Source organism: Acartia tonsa, chromosome 11 (assembly GCF_053477335.1).
Source record: "Acartia tonsa isolate MP-2025a chromosome 11, ASM5347733v1, whole genome shotgun sequence".
Classification (NCBI taxonomy): Eukaryota; Metazoa; Arthropoda; class Copepoda; order Calanoida; family Acartiidae; genus Acartia; species Acartia tonsa.
Window position 1 is genome coordinate 5,038,692 of NC_137270.1, and position 6,614 is coordinate 5,045,305.

The window sequence follows — 6,614 nt, forward strand, 5'->3', positions numbered from 1 at the left end:
TAATTTCATGTACGACCAATGCTGTTCGATACGCCGTCGTCTTGAATGACAACCCCTAATTATAGAAAACTTCGGGTTTACTCAACGTACAACTATATCAGACTAGGAGGCGAGCTAAAGATAATGAAAAGATGGAAGATTGATTTATCATTCATTCTCCTATCTCTCTTTAATTGATTTAAATTAGAGTAATTATTGAGGTTATTCAATTTATATTTGAATTTATCCTAGGAAAACACATCCTTATCTGGAAGGGAAGGGGAGTGTAAGGAATCCTTGTTAAAAGATGAGACTTGAAAATGACTCACAGACAGCCAGACGGACGGACGGACAGACAGACTGACACAAAAAGCAGCCAACCTTTTAGACAAACATGTATGTAGTAGAAGTAAAAATTCTCTATAATATAATGTTATTACGTTTGTCATGACTTATCAATATTTTTGGACTAGATACGTCCATGGGTTAAGAACCCCCAACCTCCCACCAAGAAGTCATAAATCGTAGACGTCCAAAGGTGGGGATAAAGGGGTGTTTAACCACCATTAAACTTTTAAACTCTCATTTTACCCCACCAAAAGTTTATAGAAATACATTAGATTAGCCCCTTAAACATTAGAAACCCCTTATTTTACCCCCATCAAAATGTTAGCTACCCCCAAAAGTTTTATAGCCATTTCTCTGGTTAATGGTCTCCTCAACTATCCCTACAAAAATAGCCTGAAACCACCAGGCAACGGTTGTGGTTATCCTTGTTTGACATAAAATGCACAGAGAACCATTCGCACACAAACACACACACACAAACACATACACACAAACACACACATACCAAAACAGACATCTAAAAAGTAGTACAACACATGGATGTTGATAATAGACTGTCTCAAAACATCAAAAACAAAAGTATTTTGATATTAGACTTCCTCAATATATCAAAAGAAATGTGATTTAATCTTAGGCTGTCTCAAAATATTAAAAGCAACGATAATTTGATTATAGAATGTCTTAAAATATTAAAAACAAAGGTAGTGTGATATTAGACTGGCTCAAAATGTTAAAAGCAACGGTAATTGAATAATAGACTGTCTCAAAATATTAAAAACAAAGGTAATTTGATATTAGACTTCCTCAAAATAATAAAACAAAGGTAATTAGATGTTAGACTGTCTCAAAATATCAAAAATAGAGGTAATTTGATATTAGACTGTCTCAAAATATTAAAAACAAAAGTAATTCAATTTTAGACTGTTTCACAATATTTAAAAAAACAAGGATGACAACATCCATAAAAGCGAAGCACTGAAACGGTAGGACAAACGGACATTAACACTTGTATAGTGTCTAAACTGAATAATCAGAATATAAAAGTATAAGAGTCGAAGCAAAATTGTAAGTAAATTTGTTGAAAAACTGCTCAATACAGGATAATGTTTATGGACATACTTACATTTTTAGGACTTGATTATAGAGTTGCTTCGCTTATAATGTTGTTCTTTGTTGACCCAGGAATCAATATACCAAAAATCAGATCAAAAGGATAATTAGATCACATAAAAATTTGTTGTTAAAAAGGAGAAAAATCAACATGTTTAAAATGGATAAACGGACATTCTAGTAATGGTTATAGAGTTGCTACGCTTTCTAAATCGTACCTAACTACTATAGGAATCACCGTGCAAAGTTTGAAATCGATAGGATAATTCTAACATGCCTAAATTAATTAATAAAAGCTATCTGTCTCGGACGGACGTACGGACCGACCCTAATTATAGAAAAGCTTTGCTCTTAACAAAGGTAATTTGATATTAGACTACCTCAAAACATCAAAAACAAAAGTAATTTGATATTAGACTGTCTCGAAATATCAAAAATAAAGGTAATTTGATACTAGGCTGTCTCAAAATATCAAAAACAAAGGTAATTTTACATTAGACTGTCTCAAAATGATGATACTTGGTATACTATTACTCAGTCACATTACATCCAAGGAATTTTTGTCTCAAGCTTTAAAGATTTCAAAAACTACTGAACTTATTGGGTTCTCCTTTATAGAGCTTCACATAGGTCCTGGGTTGGATTAAGGCTATTTTATTTTTAGATTTTCGACTTGGGATGTGATTAGGCTGTTTTTCTTGTGTAGCTGAAGATGTTTCATAACTAATGAACCGATTGATGGTTCATCAAGAACTTGGGGGTGGTTTTAGTTGCAAGTTTTGGTACGGTTTTAGGCCATTTTCCGGCCCATTACTTTTCCTTTGAATACATTGTGATGTACTGGTAATCTAATTTTTAAGTAAATGTTTTTTTTCTTAGAACTAATTTTGTTCTAAATTAGATTACCATGATCACTTTAAAATTTTGTTCAAATTTTCTGGATAAGTCTGGTTTTCATTGCCTTTCACCGAAAACTCTTGAATTAATTGCCCATTGTTCCCTCCCTTACTCCCTGGGATGATCTATCTATACCGAAGTATCTTGCTAACCGCTGAACCGATATGTTTCTCCTTTACAGGAAATATTCTGGAAATGTCGACCATGGAAAAGTTTTTAACTATTTTGGGGGAAGGTACCAATCACCCCTAGATAAATTAACACCCCCCCCCCTTCCCTTCCCCTTCAAAGAAATCCTGTTTTTTTAAGCTAAAATAATTCAACAAAAAAAGGTTCCAAATCTGCTCTTATTATATCAGTCAACTGGAGAATTATTATTTTTTGGGAAATGTAGACAATGATAAAGGATGTAGAGTAAACGTGGATATTATACCATTGGAAAATTTTCCTCAATTTAGGTTGCTATTTCCCTTCTCATTTATTGGTCAGTTCGTTCTTCTAGTAGGAGCGGAGGGAGTGGGTTGGGGAGATCGTTATTTTAGCCAGCTAAAGTTTCACTGTAATAGAGAAGATGAAAATCTGGCGTAAGATCCAAGTAATAATACATCCATTTATACAATGATGGTGGGATTATACAATCAGGGAGGGAGGGGACATTGGGCTGATTATTACATCAGTCCGCAAAGTTTTGTAATATATTTTCTTATTCGTTGGCTTGACATCTTTTATTGAATTTTGATTGGCTGTTACATTAAGTTGAGTGTCCAATCGTTTCAAACACTAAGTGTATTCTACGGAAGTGATAATTTTGTGTATAATCATTGGAAGGCTAAATCAATTTTACGGCCTGAATATGAATATTAATGAAAATTCCTGAATCCCACACATATTCATATTTTAGTAGTAAAAATAATATTATATACAAATATTTTTTTTAAGTTCTTTAAGTACTCCTAATGTATACAAAAAATTAGATATTTGAATTGATTTGAATCATGCTTAATGTGCGTTTGTTATATCTGTCTGATTGACTGCCACTTGAAGAAAGTTACAAAAACTGACTCTTTATAGAAGCGAAGATACACTACTATTCACTTTGTCTGTCCGTACGTCAATCCGTACCGTTGTGGAGAATTGTGATTTTCTCAGCTGTTATTCAAGATGGACAGCTGATTTTTTTTTGAAGATTCCCTCTACCCATGAGCTTCCAGGATGTAATTTTTTTTGTCCGTCAGTCAGTCAATCATGTTACAAAATAAATATTTAAAAAATATATAAATATATTGTGCGTGTGTGTGTGTGTACTAGTGTATCCATAGTTTGGACCTAAGTAGTCATGGAGTAGGTCGAGACACTTTTGTATGCTAGCACCCGGGCCAGCTCAAGGTCTACGCTAAAGTACAAGTACTTGACCCGCTGTCTCAAGGGAAATACTCTTTATTACCTCACCTTCACCGAGTATGGCAGGTGTCCCAAATTAAGTCACCGTAATGAATGACGCTTTGCACAAAAGAGCTTGGGTAAGAGTTGTACTGATATTATGTACTTGACTATTAAGTATTCAAACTACCCCAATTATCACCCTTCTTACACAACCAAGGGGAAGTTGCGTGAATGAATTGCGACTGAGAAATTCGAGTTGCCACATGGGGACTTGAACTCAAACTCTCACCAACCACCGTAACTCAGTGCGTTACCACTGAGCTACGACGCCCCATTCTTAATATAAATATAGTAGAAAGGTTTCGTGATTATTTATACTAACAAATATTCTTTTTTTAGATTTGTCGAGCGACCTATAGATTGTGAGGATGTGTTTGTTTCTCCATGGTGTTGTGACTCAACTTTTGAGGATAGATATTTCTTCCTCCTGAAAAAGATGCACAAGGTAGCTAGCTATCTATTCTTGCTATCTCTATCTTCTTAGGGGGGGGGGGTAGTTTGTTTCTTCTGTTTGTTAATAGTTTAGCTATGTTCAATTTTGTTATATTGGTATATTAGGTATTCTGCATCTTGACTTAAAATATTATTCTGTTATTTCTCTAAATTAATAAATAACATAAAAGTTAAAAGCAAAACTAAAATAATTTTTAATCAAGTACTGAATAAATCATCTATCTATCTGTCAATCAATCTATCTATCTAATTATTTTAGCTACCCTAAAACTGATCATCTATCTATCTATCTAGCTGCCACTGGACCCGACTCCACTGATCCTGCTGTCGGTAGTGATGCTGTTCAACTCAGAGAAAGTGACGGGGCTAGATCAGAGCAAGCTCATTGTCACGCACGAGAGAAAGTTCTCGTTTCTACTTTTTAGGTAAGACTTGTGAAATTGTTAAAAATACAAGCATGCCAACCTCAAATCATTCCTTTGCTTTATTTATATTGCAATAAAAGTTATTCATTGGAGGTCCGTCGGTCTCATAGGTCTTATCATTAGTTTGGGCATGTTAACATATTATCTATTTGAAACATTCCAAGATGACTTCTATAACAGAAAGTACTTAGGTTGATTTTGCGAAATAATTAAATTAATTCTATTCTTCAGATTTGGATATGTTGTAATTCTATAGCATAAATCAAAAGCACTATGTTTGTAAATATTGTCGGACTGTTTCATTTCTAGATAGTCGCTTTTATGTATGTTGAAATCCTTGTTTTTTTTAGATATCTGCAGAATACATATCCTGACGACCAAGCTCAAAAATACTTCCAAATGTTCTTTGAGTGCAAGGTAGCCATTTTATATTTTGATTGATTGTTAGACAGCCATTTTATCTAATGATTGATTGCTAGACAGCCATTTTATCTATTGATTGATTGGGAGTTGACAATTTTATCTATTGATTGATTGCTAGTCAGCCATTTTATCTATCCCTTGATTGTATTTTAGCCATTTTATCTATTGATTGATTGCTAGACAGCCATTTTATCTATTGATTGATTGCAATGGAGCCATTTTATCTATTGATTGATTGCAAGGTAGATATTTTATCTATTGATTGATTGCAAGGCGGCCATTTTATCTATTAATTAATTGCGACACAGCCATTTTCTTGATTGATTAGTAGTAGTTTATTTATCTATAGATTGATTGCAAGGTCGACATTTTATTTATTGATTAATTGCGAATTAGCAATTTTATCTATTGATTGATTACATCTATTGATACATTGCGTCCGTACAGACGAAAACAACCTTATTTCTTTTTGAGACCTTTTAACTTGCTAGGTGAAAGGGGTGGGGTTACTAACACACAGACAGACATAAACATATTCTGCAAGGATAAAGTGGTGACTAATTCCCCGAACCTTAATAAAGGTATTTGGGGTTGCCGTATGGGTCAATCTTATGACCTTTATATTTTTTCAGAGTTACCTGATGGAGATGGCGGATATTCTGATAAACAAAAGATTGATCTGTTAGCAATTAACATGGCCACCTATCAGCTTCAACCAATATCTTTAAAAAAATTAACAGGGAGATTAAAAACCTGCTTTTAAAAAAAATATTAAGGCTTTGCATTTAAATTTATAGGGTTTTAGTAGGGAAGCTACTCTATAATTTGCTTTGTCCGTCATATAGGTATAGTTTACTTGGTTTGTCGGTCATGCTTAAACAGACATTAAATATACTTTTATTATTTTTTCAGAAAGGTTTTCTGATTTCTATAAATTATTGCATATTTATCATCTGAACCTTTTCTATATAATCAATTTTGTTTGTTTGTCCTTCCATGGTTTTTTTTGTACTTCGCTGCATATGAATGTTGCAATCCTTGTTCTTTTTTTAATGTGTCTTAATTTCATTTATGGCCTAAAAACGGATTAATATCTGCGCTGGATTAGAACCGTTTCTCATCTGTGCTGAAAAATCATATACAGCATCGTAATACAACCATTTTCCCACGAATATTGAAATAAAATCATAAAATTAAAACCAGTTTTCTTAACCCGAGCCTTCGGTCCCTCAGTGTAACAAAACTGGTCTTAATCTTATAATATTTCATTTTTTTGTAGAAGGCTGTCTATTAAGATATTTAAGTTGGAAAGAATTTTAATGTTAGAGGGAGATTTGAAATCTGCATCAAGTTGTAAGGATTTCTATAAAATTAGTTTTTTTGTATAATTCTTTATCTAAAAGCGGAAATACAATTTAAGTTGATTAATTTTGACATCTGCGCTCTAATTGGAGAAGCTTAAGTGTCGCACATCATTCAACCAATTAGAGCGCAGGTAGTTTCCAATCCACCTATCCTATTGGTCAAAATTTATGA

The 6,614-nt window shown here is 33.3% G+C and overlaps 1 long non-coding RNA gene across 1 annotated transcript; it reads left to right on the top strand.

Annotated features, from left to right (window-relative positions):
* The first annotated feature begins 4,122 nt into the window (after positions 1-4,122).
* Positions 4,123-5,908, top strand: LOC145331372 (uncharacterized). Its single transcript, XR_013883711.1, has 4 exons — positions 4,123-4,222; positions 4,525-4,655; positions 5,006-5,072; positions 5,711-5,908. It is a non-coding gene; the product is annotated as an uncharacterized LOC145331372 (long non-coding RNA).
* The last annotated feature ends 706 nt before the right edge of the window (positions 5,909-6,614 follow it).